Source organism: Protomyctophum bolini (genome assembly GCF_963924005.1).
Source record: "Protomyctophum bolini genome assembly, chromosome: 21".
Lineage (NCBI taxonomy): Eukaryota > Metazoa > Chordata > Actinopteri > Myctophiformes > Myctophidae > Protomyctophum > Protomyctophum bolini.
The window spans coordinates 24,623,357-24,650,291 of NC_137882.1; the positions used below are offsets into that span (position 1 = coordinate 24,623,357).

Here is a 26,935-nt window from a genome sequence, read left to right on the forward strand (position 1 = left end):
GCACTACTGCACAGTAAAAATAATAAACACACTAGCTTTAGTTATAATAATCATTTCTTCTTGTTTTCTACATGAATATAACCACATTATATTACCATATAAAATGAAATGGGAGTTAAATGCTGCAATTTGTAAAAAATGACAAAATATTACTCTTAACGTCGCTGAAGTGGGTCACATCAAATGTCCCGTGGACTCATCTAAAAGACCAATCCCTGCATCCCGGGACTCATTACATTGAAAACCTATTTACATCACTGAGAAAATGTAAAAGATAGAAATAATGAGAGTGAGCGAGCGAGCGTGCGTGCGTGTGTGTGTATGCGTGTGTATGTGTGAGATATACTGTACAGACAGAGAGCGAGAGAGAGATCCAAGGGGACTGTGTGTTACTGCTCAGTGCTCACTTAGCCTTGGCAGAACAGAAAACCAACATGCTCCTATTAGCCGAGGAGCCACAGGCCCAAAAGCTCAAGGAATAGGGTTTAACCTGTGCTGTCATGTCGTACTTTTTATTTGTGTTTTATCTAATCACTTGGTCATTAAGGTCCACAGAATGAGAGGCCTGCTCTGCCGAAAACAACGCGAAAAGAATGTTATGGCCATTTTTGTACACCACACCATAGACAACCAATGTAAGGCAACATTTTCCCCATGCTTTAAGTATAGCATATGACAATTGTGACATGTCAAACTAGGGGGTTTTCATGATTCCGAATCCATTCCATGTATTAGTTTTGCACGAAAAACCCTCCTTGGCCTAAAAACAGCCATAGCAGTCATCACAAATATGATGAGGTCAGCACAAATGTGGCTAATGTGGCTTTCGTGCAAAACCAATACTTGGAATGGATTCAGAATCCAGCCGGCTATGGCTGTTTTTAGGCCAAGGAGTGTTGAAAACCCCCTAGTTTGACATGTCACAATTGTCACATGCTACTTAAAGCATGATGAAATTTGGGAAATTTTGTCTGATATTGGTTGTCTATGGTGGTGTGGTATACAAAAATGGCCTTTTTTTCCGCCATGTTTCCGGCAGAGCAGGCCTCTGATTATGTGGACCTTAATGACCAGGCTATATAGAGGATGTCAGTGTTACATAACACACGAGAACTGACCCTAGAACTCACTGGGTTCATTCACAAACCTTATCCTCCCTGCCTCTTCAACAGGGAAGGACGAAAAGACTCACATCTAGAACTGACCCTAGAATGCACTGGGTTCATTCACAAACCTTGTCCTCCCTGCTTCTTGCAGGGAAGGACGAAAAGACTCACATCTGAACTCAGTGCACCCCTGCTCCTTGTTTCTGCCGTCTTTTCGTCTTAAGAGTTAAGTCTTCAAAAGACAAAAGGGTGGCTGCACACACTGATAGCTAAAGTGCCCATTATTTATTAGGATGCAGAGTAAAAACCAACGTTTCGGCAGTACAACTCAAGTCTTTTCGTCTTCAACCACGAGAAAGACCTAAGGGGACCCAAGCGTCTTTCTTGGATGCGAAATAAATATCAAGTGTTTTTGCTGCGTTAATCCCCACTTAAAGTTGTTTTTCACAGCTCTCTAATCCAATAATCACAAGAAAAACATGTCCCACGGTACAATGTCAGTGAGCTAATGAGGAGTAGGGGAGGCAGACATCGCCTTAAGGTCAAAGTTCGACTGGTTGAGTAGAAGAACGTTTAATCCAGCTGTGAAGCAATGAGACAGATGGCTGGCGTTGCATCTACAGTATGCTGTCACCCCTGACTCAGCAAGGCACGGATTGGACACAATAATGCTCCAAGGGTATTACAAGTCAACGTAGCGTCGGGGTTGTGAGGATGGCTATGTCTGTCCGTCGGTCAGTCTTTCCATCTTTGGTAAGATAGCTTCACTGGCTAGAAATTTGCGATAGAATTATACTGTGCACTTTCTTGCTCCCCAGAGGATGATACAGTTGATGACGGTTGGTTTGGTTTCTTAGGTCAACATTTCCACTCGCACACAAAACGTCTCGGATTGCCATGAACTCACTGAGCCCCACTCATGCATTCATCCTGGAGGACGAACCCTAATCGGAGATACTAACTTCAGCTAGTCTTCAGCTAGCCTAGTAGTACTATACTAGCACAGGGGTATATATTATTATTATTATTACTACTACTATACTAGCACTGGGGTAGGCAACCTGCGGCTCTAGAGCCACATGTGGCTCTTATAGGCCCTCTCCCGTGGCTCCCAGTTGCTACGGCAAAGACTTTTTAATCATAACTTATTATTTAATTTGTAGTAGGCATGAAGTTATTCTTTCATTTTGATATTGCAAAACAATGTTGCCTATGCCCATACACCAGATAAAAATAATCATCAAATTGAATGAAGGAAAATAGAAGAATAGAAGAATGTATTAATGATAAGACATCTTTGTTTGTTTTCATCACCAATGCTATGCTGGCTTACTGGTACAGTATACTTGATATGCTTTGAGAAATTTGCAAACAATAAAATGTAATATTGAAAGACCAGAAAAATCCCAAATAATTAAAGTTTTCTTTATTAAAGCAAACATATTTTGCGGCCCCAGATAGAATTGTAATACGTTTTTGGGCCAAAAATGGCTCTTCTTTCTGTGTGGTGTTTGCATGTTCTCCCTGTGTCCCCTAGGGTAGGTACCCTCACAAAAAACATGCAGTAATCCTGGTCACTAAACTGCCTCCCCCTGGCCAGCCGGGGCGCCTGAGGGGAAAGGAACTGGTTGGAATAACGTGTTCCTTCCACACGCTACGTCCAACCAGGGAAAACTCCCCCCTGTCAGGTGTAAAGGAGCAACTTGGACACTCAGGCATGAAGGAAGCATGAGTTCAAGTCCGTTGCTCTCCCCTTGTCCCCCATATATGGGGACTAGGTTGGTGGAGGGTGTGTAGAGCCCAGGATCACATTAGACGATTGACACAGGGGTGAAAAATGAGTTACAAAATCGTGGGATAAAAAATATATATAAAATAAAATTGATAATAAAGGTTGCCTATCCCTGTACTAGCAGGACGTGGTACGATCAGAAGACTTTTGGCACTCTGTCATATGCTGTAGCACTAGCTATAGCTAATATATACGGCATACACCTCCTATATTATACGAGTATCTGTCTTAGTGTCTTTATCCAGGAGAATCATTTAAAACAACATGGTCCAGACTCCAGAGCTTGTTGTAACAAGGCTGTGGCTCAGGAGGTAGAGTAGGTCGTCCAATGATCCCTGGGTCGGCGGTTCGAATCCCGGCTCCTCCTGTCCACATGTCGAAGTGTCCATGGGCAAGACACTGAACCCTACATTGCCTCCAATGAGTTGGTCGGTGTGAGCTCGCCACCATTGGTGTGTGAATGTGGGAAGTGAGGACGCTGGCGTCGACTGTTCGCCACTTCACCTCCCAATGTATGAATGAATGAACCATTGTAAAGCGCTTTGAGCACCTGGAAGAGCGCTATAAAATGCAATTCATTCATTATAAGGCTAAGAATCTCAGAAGGTGGAGAGGACACTGGAGCAGCACGGACATTTTAAGCCTTTCATTGGATGCTAATATACAAAAAACGACTAACGTTTCGACCTTTCGGTCTTCGTCTCGCCTAACGCCTATACGCAGCGCTTTGAAGAACTACACTACTGTGTAGGGAACTCAATTAGTCGAGACTGCAGGAACTAAAAAAACAGGCATTTCTCAGTGTCAATATTTGCCTGTCTGCAATTAACCCTGACCCCAGTGTGGAGCTGCACAGTGCACTGTCCCAAGGTCAGAGTGGTCGTAAAACATCTGCAGCCCGACCAGTCTGACATCCTCTTGGCAAGTTGGCAGTGGTGGAAAGTAACTAAGTAGATTTACTTTACTAGATTTAGTACTATGCTAAGTACAACTTTGGGGTATTTCCAATCATTTTACTCTGATTCAAATATTGTATTTTTACTATACTTACATTTACTTGATGAAAACTTTAGTTACTTTACTGTAATCTACTTACTTTTGATTATCATTATTACAAAACATAAATTAACCACTTCAGTCCTTTAATACATTTCAGCCATTTGAAAATAGGCGATCTACAAGCTCTCAACGCGTTGCATTGGTGAGATTTGAAAACATGAAATGAGAGAGATTTTGCATAATTAGTACTCCCTACTTTTGGTACTTTAAGTACCATTTTGATGCCAATACTTTAGTACATTTTGAATTCCATGCATTAACTTGTAACGGAGTATTTCGATATTGCAATATTGGTACTTTTACTTAAGTAAAACATTTGAGTACTTCTTCCACCACTGAATAGCAGCATGATTATGTCACATGGTCAGTCCGCCATGGCGGAGGCGTCTGATGAGCAATGAGGCTAGAGCTGCTCGTACAGTACATACAGTACATGGTCTTCCTCCAGAGGAATGTTCATTGGTGCATTTTTCCCAGCATCCCCAATGTTCCCATAAAAGAGGAGAGGAGACAGAACAGAACTGACTTGACCTTCTTACATGTGAAAGAAAGAACAAAAGCAAACATAAGCCGTTTATTACAATGGAAAAGTGACTGAAAATTACCAATTCCGACTGGCGCAGCTAATTAACCTCTATGGCCACACAATGGCAGTTAACTTGTTTGAACTCCAGGGGCCGGTTCCCTTCAACCAGCTGGGAATAAAGGACTCGTTTTGGTAGTCGAGAGTAGGCATTTGGATAACAGGGCCAGTCCACTCGAGCTGGTTTTGGGCAATGGTGGCAGTAAATGGTGGGAATGTCAGCCTCCTCCAGGAGGCTATAGTGTTGGTGCGTCGATCCTTCCAGCTAATGCAGAGGATTTGTTTTGGAGGCATCTGATCTTAGATGGTATGCCTCAAGTTCTTTTAAGTGCCTGCTGTATGTGGTCCAGGCTTCTGATCCATAAACAAGAGTGGGGAGCACCACTGCTTTATAGACCAAGATTTTGGTCTTTGCTTGGAGGTCACGGTTTTCAAAGACGCTTATTCTTGGCCTTGAGAAAAGCCCCACTGGCACAGCTGAGGGCGCTGGGGTGTATTTCATCGTCACACGCACACCCGGTATAGGCTATTTTACTCCAGTAACAGAAATTATTTCTATAAATTGTAATCTCAAACAGAGCAGGGTTGCCCAGACCATTTCCTAAAATATACAGTGGAAAAAACTCCCTCTCTTGACTGGGCTGTATGGAAGGCAGCTAGCCCACTGTGTGGACTGTGGAAAGCTAACCTGTGAACTTGAAGTCACCTTCTTACAGCAGTGCTTGATTGGTCCATCTCAACCACTCTCTGTGTGTGTGCGTGTGTGAGAGTGTGAGAGAGAGAGAGAGAGAGAGAGAGAGAGAGAGAGAGGCAGACACAGAATAGGAGAGGTGGCTGACACACACTCCAATGTATCTTTTGGGACTCATGGCCCATGAGCCCATATGACTCATCATGAGCTACAAAGTTTGGGAACTGACACGGACATGATGGACATTCTATTGCCCAGCCTCCCTCAGTTGAACCTGAACCTAGCTAGCGGTGTGTTGTGTTACACAACTCGGCACTGCGAGAAACACTCGCCTACGAGACCAGCTATGTTGTGCATGACGTAACAGGAGTCACACGACACTTCTGCAGTCTACTAATTTACTGTGCGTGTGCGCGTGTGTGTGTGTGTGTGTGTGTGTGTGTGTGTGTGTGTGTGTGTGTGTGTGTGTGTGTGTGTGTGTGTGTGTGTGTGTGTGTGTGTGTGTGTGAAATACAGCACAGACCTCAGTAGCGTTTCCTTTTTTCTTCGCACCAACGCTTTGTTCAAAACCTAAATGCAGAGACGGCTGACACAGCTCTTTTACACACACACACACACACACACGCACACGCACACACACACACAGCCTGAAGGAATTAAGTTACAAACAGGTGTTTCTTTTCTCTCTTTCATAACCACCCATTATTAACCACTTCAAATCGTACTTAGCTGGCCGGAGTCCCCCAGGGCTCCACTCAAGGACCCCACCTTTTCCCCCTCTACGAGTCTACAAGCTCAGAGATCAGCTATTCTTCTCACAAACAGAAAAAGAGGGACGTTCCAGCATTATTCATGTGATTCAATCATCACAGGTTTCCGTTCTGATCCGTCATTAGTTACTCTTCTAAATCCATGTTGATTAGTACAGCCAGACTTCCGTTTGCATGTCTTTAACCCATTATGTTATGCTTCAACTATTGAAAAATATCAGATCTACAAGCTCATAGCGCGCCACAGTGGCGCGCTACGAGCTTGTAGGTCTGCTATTTTTTAAAAATGACTGACGACTGACATAGAAACATAGCTTTTTCAGAAAACTGTCATTTTCAAACAGACATTTTTAGAATCTGATCTCGGGTCAAAATGGGTTAACTTGACTGAAGGTGTGATTATATCGTTTACCGATTTCTTTTTTTGTTAGCCGGCCCTGCCATTCGGACACCTCTCTCTCTGTGTAAACAGAGTGTGTGTGTGTGTGTGTGTGTGTGTGTGTGTGTGTGTGTGTGTGCGCGTGTGTGTGTGTGTGTGTGTGTGTGTGTGTGAATCACTGGGGCTGGTCCATTCCATTCATAGCTGGGATTCCCCTGTAAGCCTTCTACTGCAACAGAACTCTGACTCAGTTCCATACCGACATGTAGCTCTAGAACACTAGCCTAGCCAAACAAAGCCTAGTCTCTGTCTCTCTCTATCTCTCTATCTCACTTATACACCCAGCCTAGGTTAGACTCCCTGGAAGATAGATAGATAGATGCTGGTTGAAACAACAGTCACCCATTCCTGGCTGCAAGTTGATAAAACAATGTGCTGCAGAGTGCAGACCCAGTTGAGTAGAGTCAGTGTTCCAGTAATGTATTTGGGTAGTCTTTTTAGATAGTGCCCTGGTAACCTTCTTTTGAATACAACCAGTCTGTATAGCGTGTCGCAGTGCCGCCCCCTACCAGGGCCCAGGAAATGATTCCCCGTTCATTTTCCTCATAGACATTTAAAAAAGTATTTATTTAAAGACCTTTAAAGCATCGTACAAAGCCAACTCGAGTTGTGAGAAATCATGACAGTAAACACAATGTTTTGGGCCAAATAAAGAATTAGAAAGCAGAAGAAAAATGGCAGGTTACAACACTTTTTTTGTTGTTTTTATTCTTTGTAATTATTTGTTTGGTCCAAAATATTGTGTTTGTTGTCATGATTTGTCACAACTCGAGTTGGCTTCGTACGATGCTTATAAGGTCTTTAAATAAACACTTTTTGAAATGTCTATTGAAAAAATGCATTGGGAATTATTTCCTGTCGTCATGAGTCATAGGCTTTATATATTTTCCTCTCAATTTTGGATGCAATGTGAGGTTGGGTTAGCTAGCTGAACGTATGCATACACCTAGTAGCACTAGCATCATGCCATAGTAATGTAACTCAACCTGGCAGGAAGACAGGAAAGGAAGACAGGAAAGGGGAAGAGAGATAGGGCAGTCACAGCAATGGTCGTCGCGATCGGGACTCGAACCCGCAACACGCTGTCAGGCTGGATTATCAGCCAATAGGTGCCTGGACCGCTCGGCCGGCCCAGGCCATACATTATACTATACTTCTGCTTTAACCCCTGCCCTATCAATCAATACCGTTTACTGACTGCTGATGCTAGAGGCTTCACACACAGGTGTGTGTGCGTGTGTGCACGTGCGTGCGTGCGAGCGAGCGTGTGTGCATGTGTAATCTAGGCTGAGCGTCTCAGTGTACAGCTGCCATCATGCTAATCTAAGTGAGATGCTATCTCTAACATTCCGAGCAGGCCACACAGCCGAACCTAGGCTAATTCACAGAGCCACACAATCACAGCACTATGTCAAAACACCATCTCACACACGCACACTTATTATGTAATTCAGGAATTCAGCTGTCTTAAGGCCAGTCGGCACCAAGGCAACTCCTTGCAACATGCAACTACCATTATCCCCAATGGCAGTTGCAAGGAGTTGCATTGGTGTGACATAAAACTGTTTTGAACACTGATCCAGAACCTTGAAAACTGTAGGGCACATAATGTGACGCAGTGTTTCCCAAACAATGGGTTCGGAACCCATTTTCGGGTCACAGAGCCATTTTGATGGGATATATATTATTATGGACTATACTATATGACACACAAGATGCAAGTCAAGAACCTGATGATGGCTAGACCTCACTCTCGCATTACTTACATATGATACACACATATACACTATACAGTAAACAGACAACAAATGCGCACATGTGCACGCCCGCAAAGTGCACAGCAAAGTGCACAGTGCCGCACACACACAATGTTATGTCATTGGGTAACGATAGCAGGTGAGATATTGCATCGACACATTAACCCAAATAAATAATCATTCACTCTCAAAAACACATACAGACACACCCCTCAGTTTTCAACTGTTCACGGAAATGCCACATGTTGAATACTTCACACAAGAAACCTTTAATTAACGATACACACGCCTAGGTACTACCTGACAGGTGTGTGAAGTTGAACCCCACCCCGTTTGTGAGATACCGGTGGTATGTGCCGTCAGGCTTCCCTACAAATACTAGACCTGATGACTGAGAGAGAGAGAGAGAGAGAGAGAGAGAGAGAGAGAGGATGATGATGAGTGTGACCATGAAAAGAGAGAGAAAATAAACGTGTGAAAAGTCAGGAGGAGTCAACAGAGGAATCAATTTGTCACAGGTATACAAGCAGTAAAATGAATGGGGGGGAAATAAAGTGAAGCGAATGAGAGAGAGAGAGAGAGAGAGATCAAAAGAGAGATGCAGGTGGTGTGTGTGAAAGACGAAGATGATAGAGGGATCATTAACCCATTAAGGCCTGACCTCAAAATTAAAATGTGTAGGTCCGCTATTTAAAATAGCAGACCTACAAGCTCGTAATAGCTAAATTATAACATAATGTTTAAAACACCAAAAGGGGTTCCCGCCCCAAAATGGGTTAAAACAGACACATATGCCAATACTCTGTAGTCTGCATTGTTTCCTACATGCATGTTATGTTGAATAGTGGATGCTTCTGTATATCTCTCGCTTATATGAGCTGTTTGAGCTGGTCTTATATGCACAAGACACATAAGAGTGAGAGAGAGAGAGAGAGAGATAGACAGAAAGAACATACTGAGGAATGTAGACCTAATTTTTGGGAGGTTCCTCCGAAGCCCCAGGGGGGTGTGCTTGTGTATGTGTGTGTGTGTGCGTGCGTGCGTGCGTGCGTGCGTGTGATGACTCAAGAGCATACAGGTGCAGTTCTCTCTGTGTGACCCTCTCTTCCTTGTATAAACAAAGAATGGTGTGTGTGTGTGTGTGTGTATGTGTGTGTGTGTGACTGCGTGCGTGTGTGCGTGCGTGCGTGCCGTGCGTGAAAGAGAGAATGCTGAACGTCAACCAGAAAGAGGTGTAGATAGATGTACTGATAATGTGTTGTAGTATGTTCTGTTCTCTGTAATAATGTTTTCTAGTAATTAAATGTCAGACAGATAGAGAGTGACTGTGTGTGTGCAATGTGCAGTAATGTGCATGAGTCTACACAGCACATTTCACACACAGTTCAATGGGTGTGGTTGCAGCAGAGCTACTGTGAACCTCACATGAACCGAGGTACTGCAGTGCCACCCCTCCTAAGCCCTGCCCAACCCCCCAGGGCAGACCTACTGAGCCCTACCCAACCCCTCAGAGAGACCTCCTGAGCCCTGCCCAACCCCCCAGGCAGACCTCCAGAGCCCTACCCAACCAAAATCACAAAAGTTTGGCCTGGGCCATGGCTCAATGGTCCAGGCACCGATCACCTGGTTCGACTCCCGATCCCGACGGCCTTTACTGCATGTCTTCCCCCCATTTCCTGTCAGCCTACTGTCTGTCCCTCCATAAAAAACATAAAATAAAGGCGAATAAAAATAAAAATAAACGCACACAAAAGTTTGAAATAATCGTGATATTAATTTGAAGTCAAATCGCCCAGCCCAGCCCTAATGCAACGACAATGTGTGTTCCTTCCTTTGACACAAGGGGCTAAATCTGTGCATGCATGCAGTGCACACATGTATGGAGAAGGAAGCACCTGCAGAAACATGCATGCATTGGTCAAAGACAGGAACATGCACGCTCTTTGTCTCGAACAAACGCAGTTGAAAATAATAACGGCGGTTGATGACCCCACTAACATGACACCACCACAAGGGTTTTAAAGGAACTCAATATTCAGGAGCTTCATTATGTGAGAGAAGAGCTGGCAGTGTGTGACCAAATAATGTGGTGAACATTATGAACCGTCCACTGTTCATTCAAACTTTATGAACATTATGAACTATGAATTATTATAAACATTATGAACCACTGTTCATTCAAACTTTCAAAGTAATGAGACAAGAGCATACCGTCATGTTCAGAGTCGGCTTAGTGCAGACACAGACACCTTTTAGCGCAGACACAAGACATCAGACATCAGTTTTTTAAAATCAGGTGCTTAAGAAAGCCAAGTCCATTTGTATGGACAACTCCCATCCCCTCAGCTCTGAGTTCAAGCTGCTTCCCTCTGGCCTTCACCTAAAAGTTCCAGGGGCCAAAAGCAACAGGTATAAGTTCTCCTTCGTGCCTGTAGCTATCCAGGCTCTAAATGCCGATAGGAGGAGGAGGTAACTTGTCACCTGACTCGCTTGTATGAATTATTTATACAACTGTTCTGAAAGTGTTATGAATTATAATGTTACACTGACACCTTGAACTGCCATCCTGTTTGATTGTTCTATGTGTACTATGTGCCTTTTTACTGTGTTTTTGTGTTTCATGTTACCTGCCTGTGTTATGCCTTGCTGTAAACCAAATCGCCCCACAGGGACAAACAAATAAATGAACCAGAACCTGAATCTGACATTACAGCAATGCAGGAATGGATAGAATCAGACTGGACTTTACTTGAGAAAAATAAAATGCATAATATCCCTGGTAAATCTAGAAACAAGTGCAAAATGTTAAAAATATATACATTTTGATCATTTTGTCTACACTACATACAGTTCCACAGCTGCTCTACGCCGGTACTAGTCTCTTCAAACCTTTCATCGTTGCTGTGGATATTTACTGACGATTCAGCCCAACTAATGGAAATACACAGAATTCTGTTAGAAGCCTTTAGTGTCTATGTGTCTAAAGTGACTTACTTCTCTTTAATGGAAACACAAAGTCCATACATCTAAATCAAGGTCATTCAACTGATGCAACAATCCACCATATTAATATTGACAAGCAGTCAGTTATTGTTTTATCGTTAGCTGTCACCGTGTCACGTGTGCGCCGTGCGGGGACCCAAGTGCAGACAGCAAGGCAGAAGATCCTTTATCTTTTTTATTTAACAAAGACTCAAGGAACAGAACACACCGAGACTTACAATAACAATCTGACAAGGAACTGTAAGACATGGGGAGTATATAAATATATATATATATACTTGGCCGGGTAAAGAGCAAAACTCAAACTGGAACTAAGACACTTGTGGCACAAGAGACACAATTGGCACAACAGCATCAGATCACACCGACGTTACTCTGACTAAAATAGTCTGACGGTCGGAAGTTCTCGGAACCACAACAATATAGGTGTCATTTGCTGAAGTGAAAATGGGTCTGTTCCATATAGGGTCTAGGGATGGGTCCGATTAATCGATAATCGTTAATAGGACCCTAAATATTGTCATCCATACAGGACAGGGCTATAGGCCTACCAAAGTGTGCCTGGGATGTGTGTGTAGCTGCATGACTGAGAGGAGTGTGAGTGACTGAGTGTGTGACTCCAATCAAGATACAGGTTTGGAGGATTTAGCCGTGATTTAGGTGTGAATTCACCTAATCAGGCCGGGGTTTCTATGGTGATCAATTGGCTCAACACTGGTCCAGGGACCACCAGTGGTCCTTGAGGGGATTCCAGGTGGTCCTCATCCAAAAGATTGAGTTAGTAACCAAATGGACCCTTATTAACTCTCAAGAGTTAAAGTTATTGTTAATCATCTACATCAGGGGTTCCCACACTTTTATGGCTTATGGGTACTTAGGTACTTTTCATTTTGGACACATTTACACATCCCTAATAGGGTCTACTGTAATAAGACAGCCAGTACAAAACATGAATATCTGCGAGCCTCACAGAGCATGTGTGTGTGTTACTGTACATTCAGCCTGTGCTGCATTTGTCGTTGTGCCTGCAGGTGAATGTAATTATTTTACAAGAATGTGCTTGCAGGTGAATTTAAAAGAAAGCTTCAAAGATAGAGGAAGAGACAGAGAATGTATGAGGAACCCATTCATATCTATAACATAACCACTGTGATGCAAAGTACGCAAAGTAATAAAATGCTAATGAGCCTGTAACAGCGTGTGAAACATCAGACTTGACAAGTGTCAAACAGTGAACGTTCCAAGATATATGAACTTCCATTCCGTTAACTGAATACCAAATAAACAAAACCTTGTTGCTTAGCCGTTAGCTTAATCATAGCGGCAAAATGGCCACAAGTAGTTAAGTTATTATATGAAAAAACATAAAGTTCGTATATACCTATTTGACATTTATAAAGGCAGCAATCATGTACTTTGTGACATTGTAACACGGTGGCTGCCTAAAGTTCCATAGCCATCAAAAACAGAAGAACACATAGAATAATGGTGGTCATTATATAGGTTTTGATTTGATTAGTCTCTCCAAGCAACAGAGTGCTTGGATGAAAACACAGGAAGGGAATGTTTCCGTTACATTTCCAATCCTATGCACCGTTATGTAACATCATAGCTGTTATGCACTCACAGTGCATGATGAAGTGCATGCCATCGGCACATGAATAATACAACAACCTGGACGGGATATACAAGCTTGGCTGTGGTGGGACTTGGAAAAGTACTGATAAAATTAGATGCTTTACTTTAGAGTCCGTCAGTGTCATCAGGGGTGTGTGTGTGCGACTGTGCGTGTGTGCGTGTGCGTGTGCGTGTGTGTGTGCATGCGTGAGAAAGCTACATACTGTACGTAGAACCATGCTTTACTCCCGGTATGCTCGCAGACCTCTAGTGTGTGCTCGTTCCGTGTGCGTGCGTGCATGTGCTCGTGCGTGCTCTGAGTGCCCCGCTACACTCCCCTTATGTCAGTGTGTGCACGTCTGTGTGAAAAGTACACAGAGCCCTCAGCTCTGCACTGCTAGTCAGTGATGATGTAAAACCTGACAGCCTGACCTGACGTAGAAGAGCAGAGAGAGGGGAGAGGGAGAAAAGTGTTCCTCTTAGTGCAGATCCCCTTCAGGCTGGGTTGCCTAATCCAGACAAAATTGGAAGGACGTATAATAGCCAATTGGAATGGAATCTGAAAGATCGGACTAATTCATATTGATCACGTGACTCCAGAGATATGTAGGAGTAGTAAAATAAAATGTGTGATAAATGGCGGACAATCTAGCACATTTGGCCAGGGCCCTACAGTATATGTGGACTGGAGTTGAGTCATGACTCATGATTCAAGGAATTGAGGAGAACATTTTTTGATTGAATGAAATGAGGCAGAGGTTCTTCCTTGGCCTACTGGCAGTGTATGCAGTGTAAGTTTCACATTGATCAGTCCCAACGGTGCCAGAGATTAGCTGCTCACAGGCAAGAGAAAGCAGAGTTGAGAGTGGGGAGAGGTGGAAAGGACAGAGGAACAGAGGGGGGTATAGATGTCCATGATGGAAGCTATAGTATTGATTGGCTGGGAGGAGGAGAGATGAAATGGAATAGCCAGGAAGGAGTGTCACACACAGAAAACAGCACAGAGGTCAAATGATGGTGAATGAAATGATGATAGGATTTGCAGATTGAAAGAGAGAGCACAGGGAGGATGAGAGGAGAAGCAGATTATCCTTTGAGCCGACATGATCATAGTTGCTCACTATGGCTGTTCAGCTGTGTGTGTCCTTGCCCGGTGTGTGCATGCGTGGACATCACATTTAGGGACAACATTGGTGTCCCCCATTTGATGTTACTGCAGTTAAATAAGGTTAGGTTAGGGTTAGAAAGAGTTCAAAAAGGCTGGCGTAGTTCATTTTTCATTTTGCCTTGATTGACAACATAGCTTAGGGCTATAGGGCTCCTTCAATGATATTCCTCTATGTTGAATAGGGCTTGATATCCATTACTAATGGGCCAATGCCTATAATTTGTTAATTCCCTGGTAAAATTTCAAGTAGCTTAAGAATTCTTTCCAGGACCAATTACTCACCAAATAGAAACAGCAGTTATGTGATCATGTTCCTCCCCCTGGCTTTCTTTACTGTTTTGTTTTTCAGCACCAATTAAAATGACCCCCCTGTCTATTCCCCCTGTGGACACATGGCATGCAAAACACCATGCACGAGAAAAGCTTCTACGGTTGTTGTAACTGCTGCAATGTGCACTCTGGGGTGATTCAGAGCGGGTATGTCTGTTGTGTTGGAAGGTCATAAAGGCATGTGGTTTATTTATGGAGTTTGTATTTATAAATGTAACAAATAAACAAGAAATCATGACATTATTATTATTATTAACCCCTTTTGGTGTTTTAAACATTGTTATAATTCAGCTATTGAAAAATAGCAGATCTACCAGCTCATAGCGCGCCACCGAGTGGCGGGCTACGAGCTTGTAGGTCTGCTATTTTTAAAAGAATGTTAAAATGTGCTTCAAATCTTTCAGAAAATTGTCATGATTTAGAAAACTTTTTTTGGGGTGTTATTATTATTATATATTATTATTAGTATTATTTTTGTAACGTCTATGTTTCTGTGTCACAACCTCGCGGCCGTTGTTTGCGTTAGTTTCACGACGTTCTGTTCGTGGTTCAATCACTGTGTTTTGTTGTACGTGTCCTGCTGTCCATGCAGTTAGCACATAACATTATCAGCTGTTGTCGCTTGGAGCTGCGGTCTAGAGTGGCTGCCGTCCGCAGCCACTCTACACCGCAGCTCGAAGCGTGTGTTGCCAACTCTGGTGAGAGAAATAAGCCAACCCACCTCCAAAAACAAGCCCAAAACAAGCCAACTCTCAAATCTTTCCTCGAAAAACAAACCAAAACAAGCCCAATAATATCGCCATATAATACTAATAAATAAATATTTGATGCATTATAAATACTACCTATGTCTGTAATTATGAATGTTTTGGTCATTTATTATACTATTCCAAACATAGTAGAGACACCAGACCGATTCTGTCACTCAGAGTGATTCACACTTCCTCAAACCTATGGGTATTTATAGCATACCGGTATACATCAGAGAACCAAAAACCAACTTTGGCGGGAAACAAGCCAACATGGCAACCCATGTCAGCCTGCAGTGAGGTGTGGTGTTGCCAGACTTCTGCAGTGCGGGGCAGGGCTTAGGACGGAGGCTGCCAATCATGACTAGGTCGCTACTACGTGATTGGCTACACGAGTGGTGCAAACTCCCATTGGCTTAGGGGCCCAGGGGGCAGTCAACCATGACTAGGTCGCCAATAAAAACAGGCCTGTTGTAAGTCAGGTTTTACCTGACAAAAAGAACAGAAAAGACATAACTGGCATACGGCCTGTGGATTCTCCCCTCAAGATAACAATCCGAGCCAAATGGCAAAAAGAATTGTAGAGCACATGGCTAAGGATGCAATATCAGTCATTTTTGTAAAAAAAAATAATAAAATCACTGATTCAATTATGTGCAGGTGCTCGCAGACCAATTGCAAATTAATGCAATACTACCACTGAAAGTGTTATGAATGGATATAAAACATAAATCAGCTAAAAGCAGAGTCGAACACCGAACAGACAGAATCTTAAGATCAGAATTTAAATCCAATACTGCAAGCTTTAGAGCTCCAAACTAAAGTTAACCATTCGTCTCAGTCCTAGAATGTCCAAAACTGTTAATTTCCCCAGGTATGATGTATGATCCATCTTTCCAAAACAGCTCACAGAGTGAGTGAGTGAGTGAGTGATGGGCACCTGATCATCTCCATTTTAAAAGGCAGCCTGTCTTTGTCTTTGATGTTTAGCTCTATTCACAGAGAGCAAGTCTAATTAATGCTGTGCCTGTGTGTGTGTGTGTGTGTGTGTGTGTGTGTGTGTGTGTGTGTGTGTGTGTGTGTGTTGGTAGAGCCCACAGTGGGCCTGTGTCAGGAGTCAGGACCAAGTGAAAGGACCAGTGTTTGGTCGTGTGTGCGTGTGTGTGTGTGTGTGTGTGTGTGTGTGTGAGTGTGTGTGTGTGTGTGTGTGCACGCACTCTGTCACAATGTGACAGAGAGAGCGCTGTGTCCTCCTGTGGTAATAGAATTATACAGAACTCTCAGGACATGTCTGTGTAATTCAAACCTTGCTGTGGACCATTAGACTACATTTACACAGATATGGAGACAGAGAGACAGACAGACAGACGGACACCTCATGCAGTCTCTCTGCCACACACACACACCCTCCCTACACCTCTCACCCAATCTCTCCCTTTCTCGAATTCCCTCTGTCTGTCTGTCTCTCCCTCCCCGTGTCTGTGGTTGGTGTGTGTGTGTGTGTGTGTGTGTGTGTGTGTGTGTGTGTGTGTGTGCGTGTGCGTCTCTCTCCCCCCTTCCAAATGGGATTCTTTGACATCTGACAATCTAGAGATAGTGTGCCTGTGGTTTTGAAAATGAATGAATGAATGTGCACCCCCCCCCCCCCCCCCAACCCGCCTACAGACAGACTCGCTCCAACACACACATCATGACACACCCACACACATACCGATATAGAAAGAGACATTTGCGTTTGCCACACACACACACACACAGTTCGGGAACTATGCGCCTTTGTTGCAGTCGGGTTTAACGCATCGCAATGGAACGTACACACACACACACACACACACACACACACACACAGGTAGCAGACACACTCAAAGAAAATCTCACTGGACCACCACTCAAAATCTGCTTCAGATCTCTCTATTTGTGTGAATAATTTGTATGCATTAATTTATCGTTTATAGTAACCACAAAGCAGTGACAGTCCATGTTTGTACTTAAATCCATGGGCTTCCTTGGCAGTGTGTACAGTACATGCAGCTGGTTTTGAACATGGGTGGCATAATGTGCCTTTAACGATAAACACGTTTATATCAATGAGGCTGCCTACAGTATGTGGACGTATCATATGAGCAGCTGAACTATATTAATGTTTACAAGCAGTAAGCACAGTATACTACACACAGACGGAATGCCTCCACTCAGATTAGGAAGGACCACCCTCTGTGCTTACTTATGTAGCATTGAGCCTAGCCTTGTTTTCAAAGGGGGAAAAAAAGCCTGGGCGAGCCAAGCAGGAAAAGTGGCATAGTGTAGTAGGAGTGGGAGTGAACCTCGTAACTTTGTATTTCGCTAAACCAATAACGTCGCTCCAACTTTGGTGACGTCAAGTGTTCTCTGCTGCGAGTGCGTAGAACCAGTAAACAGAAAATGCGGGCGCACACGCGCACACTGAATGCCAATACCACGAATCATGATCCATGAACAAGTGCACCTCTAGATGAGTCTATGGCTTATACATGTATGTGGCCCATCTATCCAGTTAGCTGGATAGGATGGACAGCTATCCATCCATACATCCATCTGTCCATCCTCCATCAGTGACTCAGTGTGTATGACTCACTCTCAGCAGTAAAACGGTACAGCTGACACCAGGTCAGCTGCTGCTGTGAAGAGGAAGGAGGATTACTGTGAGCGCCTCAATCTGTACAACTCCATTCTACCACACACACACCCCCCCCCACACACACACACACACACACACACACACTATCCCTACATCAGTTCATTCATTCAATCCACCGTCTGTCACGCAATCTCAAGCTCCACCATTCTAAACATGACCCAGTCAAACACACAGATGTACACACACACATGTACATAACGCTTCTAAATGTAGGGCTTGATATATTTTTGTAATTCGTGGACGTTTGAACTTTGAAGCTTCTGGAGCAAAACTTGATTTTAATTTGAACGTTCGGCGGGTGGAGGTGGGGGATTAATATATCGGGGAATCTAGGATCTCAGCTCAAGCTGCGTTGCTCACTTGGCTTGTGTGGCAGCTGCTCTAAACTGTTAACAACATAACTGCCAAAATTAAATAAAACAATTGTTGCAGCATCAGATTATTGCGACCGGAGGTCGCAGTTAACTATGGAATCGAGCATTTCCCGTCAGTGTCTCGGGCCCAGGTCTCGTAAGTGAGTTTGAGTGATTGCTTATAGAAAAGATGGTTTCTAACAGGCATAATTATTGGTAATAAAACAGTAGAAAGTACATCAGTACAACGGGCTGAATGGATTTAAGTCATTAGATTCAGGTTTGAGTACATGGAACTTCAACATGGTTACAAAAGTCCCTTTCAACAGTAAAGCACTTCTTGTCTTTTCTCCTTCTTGAAGGAGAAAGCTGGTGTGTGTCAAAAGCAAACTGTTTTGATAAAGTAAAGTACAGTTTAGAAGCTTTGTATCCATGTAGGAGTCTTGTGGCTAGCAGCCTGTAGGGGAGTTACCTTACATGTTAATGATGACCTCACCAACCTGGCTTCAACCCAATCATTAAACAAAATGCATAATTTATGGACGTGGAGAAGCAGTCAACCTGGAAGTCTGTGAGGCAGGAGGCTTTCTTCTCAAGGCTGCCGGGAAAAAGGAGTGAACTTCAGCCTCCCCGGAACTGTCTGGGGACTTACCACTGAAACATTGTTCTGTGATTTCACACAGCTATTGATACTCTGGTGAGTAAGCATAATCTGAGCTGGCCATAACATCCACAGAGATAGCAAGCCCCAAACAGCAGCACAACAAATGCTGAGCTGTTCCATGGAGAAGAAATGCTAATTCAATTTTGCATTCTAACTTGATGCGAGGGATTCAGAATTTAGATAAGAGCTATTTGTGAAACCATGTTAGGCCTGACTTTCTAACGTTCCACGTTAGCAACTGTAGAGCATACAGTGTATGCCAACAGAATGATCTGTTGTCTGCCTCCCACAAGGACACATACAGTAGAGATAGGTGAGGAGACCAATTTGGCCCATTCATTGTGCAGGACATTAGGGTCTATTATTAGTAGTAGCATTGATCATCTCAACATTCATTTATTATAAGGCACTCTTAAACCAGAGCAGAAATATGATCAAGTCTGTGCTCGGCAGCACTCAGCAGAAACCATATAATTGATTCTACAGTAAACAGGATGTGATACAGTACATACATTATAGATCTTCTGTGGGTAAAATGGGTGTGATGCCCGGCCATCAGCACTGGCACGCCACTGGCATCAGAGCTAATGAGCTCCGTTACGACTCGACACATATTGATCTTTCCTCACACACACGTGACATCACATCAAACACCCTCGCTGACCCAGACTGAGACTTGGAGAGAACATTACACCATCACTCGCTGACTCTGTTCACGGTACTAGATATAACCAAACCTCAAATCCCAAACGCAGTAGATTCAAACTATAGGATCCATCACTGTGTCCGAACCAACACAGACATTCATTCATTGCCAAATTGAAAAGGCGTATCTCCTCCCTCCCTCAGAGGTAGTTTGTGGCGTGGTCCATTGCTGGGAGTAGACCAAACAGCAGGCAGAGAACAGCATTGTTTGGGGAACACGAGAGGAAATGGATGATGGATTTTCTGTGCTTCCTAAGTTCCTGGATCCTTGACAGAAGTCTGCAGTGAGTTAACCAGTGGGAACCACTGCTTTAGTTCGCTCACTGCAGAATTCTGTCGAGGGGTCCTTGGGGGGGATTCCAATTTCCAGGGGGTCCTCAGGACAATGTGTAATATAGTATCAAAATCAGTTTACCACTGAGTAGTATCTGATATCTGAAAATAACCTATCTACAAGCTCACATTATGTACTATATCCACCATAGTTGTGTGATATTTTGCTTTGCACTCGCTCGCTACTGTGCATGTTGTAACTATCAGCAGATTGTAAGGGAAGAGAGTTGGCTCACTCCTCTTTAGCTTAGTTACATTGAACACACACAAAAACACACACAAAAACACACACAATGTATTCCAAAAATCTGCAGGGTTTACTTGCCGATTCGATTACGATTACTGAATTAGTTGGCAACTAATTGAATAATCGATTTGATTAATCGATGTGTGTGTGTGTGTGTGTGTGTGTGTGTGTGTGTGTGTGAGTGAATAAGATCAGAGCAGATTATGGAAAATGAGATGCAAACGCTCATAAAGTGGAAGGGAGGAGAGGAAGAAAGGACAGAGGATGCTGGGAAGGTGGTGAACATGAGTGAGTGAGTGAGTGAGTGAGTGAGTGAGTGAGTGTTTTCTAGTCCACACTGTGTGCTTAATTGCTGCACACTATTCCTTTTTTTTTATCCATCTCTCTTTCCCTCCTTCCTTCCATCCTTCATGGCTCAATTTCCTTGCATTTATTAATTATAATACATTATTATTTTATTTATTTATTATAATAAATTATAATAAATAAATAAATGTTTACATTTTAATTGACTCACCATAATGGTAGTGGCATTAATTTGAAATACTAAAGAAAAGGCGGCGATCCGAGCACTCAAAAGATAAAAAAATTAGGAGGGTGGATAAAAATGAAGGTACTTTATTTTAAAGTTAAAATAAGCCAACATGTTTCGACTCCAACAGAGTCTTCATCAGGGCAAGTAGGAGTGGCATTGACACTGAGGTTTGCCCAAATGACACTCAGTGAAGGCAGCAGTATAATATTAAATTCAAATTATAATGTTATCTATCATTTTATAATGGACGATTTATTTTTGGGCAAGTAGGCGTGACCTAATATGGACAAGTAGAAGGTCAAGTGCCTCTGAAACCTTAGTGTCAACCCTGATACTATCAGTTCTGTATAGGCTTAAGAAACAGGAGATGATACTATCAATAACACATAGGCTTAAGAAACACAATAGGCGTAGCCCTACCTGCTCAGTCACCTGTCCCAATAAATACTACATAGCCATTACAAATCAGTCCAGTTAGAAATGCTAATATTAATAGTCCAATAAGCATTTACCCTGCTGTACTTCTCCTACCCTGTAATTATGTGTTGCCTCTTTGGGTAGAGAGCCCACCTGGGCAGCAGAAGGTGCCAGGTTTGATTCCCGACTCCGGCAATGTGTCTGTCTAGGTGTCCCTGAGCATGACCTGATCCTGTACTCCCTGATGCTACTGTAGTCCACATGCAAGTCCTGGAACCTGTACTCCTCACATGGAATTCCTGAGGACATATACATTGCACAACAACATACTCACACAGAAGGTCTTACAGCAGTCACAGGTTACTAATTTCATAAGCCTTTTCTGTACACAAACTAAACTACGCATGATGGATGAAGATAGCCAGGTCATTCTAGTCCAAGTGTGATGTTTCCAGTCAGTCTGTATTGAATCATTCATTAATTCGTAGGAAGTTGGGAATAACGTACATAATACTTAATGGTCCATTGTTGTGTGCATCCTCCATTGTGTGCATCCTCCATTGTTTTCTATATCTGTTGATTTTGTTCACTAACATTCCAAGACAAACCTCAACACATTCCAAATGTCAGTGATCTACTCTAGTGCTCTCTGAAGAAGCACATTCCTTTTCAAATCATCTTCTCACTTCCCTAAGCATGTGGAGTCCTGGAAAGGGTTAGGAATCTTCCCTCCCATCCCGATTGACTCATAGATTTACCACTGAGAAATCTCTGAGAATCTCTGAGAAAGTATACACTTATTTAAGAAGGGGAATAACACTTGGTCAAATGTGTTCCTAATTCCTACAGACAAGGATATCTTGGTCTAGAGACTCTAGAGCGGTGAAGGTGTATTAATTATCTTCCTATGCTAGAGGAAAGACATTAGGGGCGTGTGATAAAGCACAGCAGTATACTGTAAATCAATGGAATACATCAACATTTTGGTGACTAAGCACTTCCATCAATCCATGCTTGTGCAGTAAAAAAGCTGATATGTGGGTTTCAATCTTGTGGATTCTGTATTTTGTGTAAGAGTCTAAGAGATTGTGTAAAGTTATCTTTATGTACCGTCCAACAAGCATCTGCATCTTGCCTCCACGTTTATAGCATTCAATATGGCACACCCTGGCCAAAATCAAAAGATCTATTATCACTTTGACACTCATAATGACTGATTTTATCTCTATGAAAAACACATCATCTGTACTGCACACTACAGCCAGGTCTGCATGTTGTAGCCTGCAGGCAAACACTTTATTTATTTATTGGAGAATAAAGAAAGATATTAAAAGGTCTGCAGTCTGCACACTGGATGATGCTGCAAAACTTTAAAAGGTTTTGGTTCCTTCCTTTACAGTTTACACCATTGGACGTGACGTTTCCAAATGTCATGTGACCTGTGATCGAATCAACTCTGTAATGAAGCTATTACAAAGTAAATGCAGGTTTTACAGGAAATTGGGCCAAATACATGGTTTTAAGTACTTTAATCCATTCTGGGCGGGAACCCCTTTTGGTGTTAGCATTATGTTATGCTTTAGCTATTGAAAAATAGCAGATCTACAAGCTCATAGCGTGCCACTCGGTGGCGCGCTACGAGCTTGTAGGACTGCTATTTTTGAAGAATCGTGAAAAGTGACATGAAAGTGTTTGAGAACGACTGACATAGAAAAACTGCTTTTTCAAGAAAACAATCAGGATTTAGAAGACATTTGCAGAATCGTTCCCAGGTCAAAATGGGTTAAGTACTCTTTGGCATCAGGGACTAACAATTAAAAGGTTGGCCCTGCAGCCACAGAGGCTAAACACAGCTACACAACACTGAAAACCCCAGCATGGCTCACTCTCTATTCATTGCAGTACACAGGATTCTATTGGCAAAACAGCTAGTGAAAGTTGAGTGGGCATAGTCCTACTCAGACAGGAAATAGGGTATAGCCGTATAGGTAAATACATCACCCTTGTGTGAAGTGAGGGCGCTCTTATCATCATAATATATCATCACATACATTCCGTGTTCAGCTAATGAAATCATCAAATTCCGTGGCGCGCACGCATGCACGCATGCATGCACGCAAATTAAACAAATAACAATAAAATTGCTGTGTGAGTTCTGGTGACACTCTGTGCCACGTAAACTAAAACATTATACAAAAATTAGGCTATTAAGATAATTATGAATCATTTATTTGATCTCGCACGACTCAAGAGAGCGCATTTCTCAGCACCAACCGCGGCCCATACAGGACTGGACTATAAAGATAAAGAAAGAGAAAGTTTTACAGCATATTAGGCTGCAGTATTCATATTAAAATCATATTCATTCGAAATTCATTCGAATCCATGTGGTGTTTTAAAAGGAATATTCGAATGTCATTTTTGGCCAGGTCTGGCAGCAGTCACACACACACACACACACACACACACACACACAGCTTCACATACTTGTATCACGTTAACATCAATACTATGTCACAATTTTGAAGGAGTGGGTTTGGGTTAATGCCTTTTAGAAGAGGTAGGAAAACGCGGTGGCTGTAATTGGAAAGATCTGGTCTATATAATGGCTGGCAGTTAGCTGGCATTTGGAACGTGGCAGCAATGGTGCCTGAAATGCCAGCCATAGACATGCCTTTCAAAAATCCTTATGAACACAATATAAGCTCAAGTCAATGTTTACACTAAACACCTCTGATTCCTGCATCAGTAATCTGAGGATCATAGAACATTATAGACAGAGGGAGAGAGAGAGAGAGAGAGAGAGAGAGACTCTTATAATAATAAAAGATAATCCTCTTTTCTTTTCCGCCCATTCCTCTCATCATGCCTATACATTTCCATGGCAAAATCTATTCAAATATTGTGGTGACAATGACAGATGAGGTGAATGAGTAATGAGTGTTAAAAGTGAATTGCGTGTGTGTGTGTGTGTGTGTGTGTGTGTGTGTGTGTGTGTGTGTGTGTGTGTGTGTGTGTGTGTGTGTGTGTGTGTGTGTGTGTGTGTGTGTGTGTGTGTGTGTGTGTGTGTGTGTGTGTGTCGACTCCAGAACAATCTGCACAAAGCGAAAGTACAACTCAGTGTAGTAGAATTTTCAAACCATGGGGGGAAATGCAGGTGTCAGTAACAAGGTTCAAACACAGGAGGGCAGGGCCAGGGGTACAGGGGCAAATAAAACAGTTCAGCCTTATATACCATTAAAGCTTGGGTTCTGGCAACAAATATCTGCATTGAGTATGTTGTAATAATATGTATTTCTTTGAAAAGGTAGCACATGTAAGAGACGAACATAACCATATGACTAGACAAGCCAGTTCGGGTGTTTTGGTGGCACCTAAACCAAGAACAAATATTCTTAAATCTTCTATTATCTATAGAGCAGTAATAGGTTGGAATGCACTACCAAAGTGTATAAACAATACAAATACAAAATTCATCTTTAAAATAAAGTTAAAAGAACACCTTATGTAAATCATACTGCAGTAACACTGGGAAAATAATAATTCAAATGTACAATGTGTTGAAAGTGATTTTTTGCTATGTTTTGTTGTTTTTTATTTCCTTATTTTATATTTTATTTTACTATGTTTTATTTTGAGTTAGTGTTTGTAAACAATTGTAAGTATTGCCTTTGTTAAATGTTAAATGTTTGTCTGTGTCGGACCCCAGAAAGTGTAGCTTTTGTCAAGGCAAAAGCTAATGGGGATCCTTATAAACAATAAACAATAAACTCTAAGGGGACAACACGTGCCTTTGTGAAGGATAATGGTATGTAGTAGTAGTAACAACAATAATAAAATGATTATTATTCAATACTAAACAAAGGCAAGTTTTCTACCACAATAAAAAAGCATATATTCCCATATGAACATAAGCTTTCAAGAATCACATGCATCATTATTAACCCGGAAGTATCCTGGTAAGGTAAGGGGATGCAATCAATGCACAGATAATATGTATGTATGAGCGTCAAATCAATACTGCTGCAAACATGTATAGCAGTAGCAAGACAGTAAAGTAAAGCAAGGGCAAAGGGTAATCGGGTTGAATACAATTGCCCCATAAATATTTATGGAGATTGAAGACTCTTTATTTAGTGATTTATTGCAGTTTTGATAGACTTTTTTCCACATAGACTGGCCAGTAGAAAAGTAGCCATGAGACACCACTCAAAACTAAGGCATGACGTGAGAGAGAGAGAGAGAGAGAGAGAGAGAGAGAGAGAGAGAGAGAGAGAGAGAGACTTGCATAACTTTGCACAGCACTGCTGCTCCTGCGCTGCTGTGACAGAGCAGTGTGTGCACGGTCACACACACTAGTCCAGTGACTAGTCCACCCCTATGAGATCACTCATCCAAAATCAACGTCATTTCACTGCTTTAAATCAACGACCCGTACGCCAAGGGAAGCACCGTCTGCCGCACACGGCGTCGTATGTCTTCACGGCCATCCCAGACAAGAAACCCAGTTGTTTATGTTTAAGTTGTACTCACCGTTTGTTGAATGTTTTCTGGACAGTTTTTTTCGGGAGTCTCCAAGCGTTCGCTGACTGTCACCACACTGTTCCTCCCTCCCGTGAATGCAGTTCGGTGACCGCAAGCGCAAACTTGACGTTGCCCTCCCCTTACCCGGGCTCCCCTCCAATCAAATCCCCGGATTGGTGAGTGTCGGTAGATGTATCCAATCGTAAAGCTGAATGGACACGCACCGACGGCGCTTCCATCCAATCGTTGCGCGGCCCCGGTCAGGCCTGCACGCGAAAAAACAAACGCCCATGCAAGATTCAGAATCCGTGGAGTCACGATCCCATAGCCCGGAGGGACTGCACGGCGACTATTCACCATACTCTATAAGCTATTCACGCACATTACCAGAGCTGTTATCACTGACTGTATAGCTGTCATGTCAATTCAATTCAAAGGAGATTTATTGGCATGAGTAAACATACGTTTATATTGCCAAAGCAAAGTGTCAAAATATAATAAAAACAGTTGAAAAAAAATAGTAAAGTATAAGTTGGAGGGGGTACAGCATTTTGTAAACAGCTATTATTATGTATATATATATATATATATATATATATATATATATATATATATATATATATTTGAAACAAATTTGCAGTCACTTTGGGACAAATAGCATAGCATATTTTTTTCCCTCACAACTATTTAAAATAGTACAAAGAACCCTCAGATTTAAGATGTGCAGATGTGCTCTGTGTGCAGGCAGCTGCCTGTGTCATGTCATTGTCATGTAAATTGTTGCTATTTTTATTTATGTTTTTGTTTTACCCTGTCTAACCCTAACCCCGGCACCAATTGCGCAGGGTTGTTGAAATGACGTATTGGCTTTTATTGCCTTGCCTGCATGGCTTGACCGTTTATTTAGTTGTATTATTATTCATCCACGTCATGTACAGGCTAAGTTATTATTATGCATCATATATATTGTTCAGTCATATATTTTAGCCATTTATTCTGTTCACAATAGGATATAGCCTAATACTGTAGGCCTATATATATAACTCTATATCGTCTCGTCTCTAATCTATTATAACAACTAGAATTTCGCCCCCCTTCGGGGGGCTCAATCCTAGTGTCGTTGCAGCGCAATATGGGAAGAAGGAAATTGCGGGAATTGACAGACTCCACTTCATGTTTCAGCTGTGGTTTTAAACTCAGTAGTGTGCCCTGCACACAGCGCACACTCGCAATTGCAGCTGGAGGGCGACGCGACACACACACACACACACACACACACACACACACACACACACACACACACACACACACACACACAGAGCGATGTGTGGATAAATCACTGAGATTTGGGAAATGTGTTCAGAAGTACAACGATTAAGCACGCACAGGCAAATGTCAGAAGCATCTGTTTCGGTT

At 42.5% G+C, this 26,935-nt stretch overlaps 1 protein-coding gene across 1 annotated transcript in view; it reads right to left on the reverse strand.

The window, feature by feature from the left end:
• Positions 1 to 25,620, reverse strand: part of LOC308336585 (uncharacterized protein) — a 114,618-nt gene extending 88,998 nt beyond the window's left edge. The window contains exon 1 of the mRNA XM_080794001.1: positions 25,529 to 25,620. The gene's annotated coding sequence lies outside the window, so the exon portion shown is untranslated. The remainder of the gene's footprint in view (positions 1 to 25,528) is intronic.
• Between the last annotated feature and the right edge of the window lie 1,315 nt (positions 25,621 to 26,935).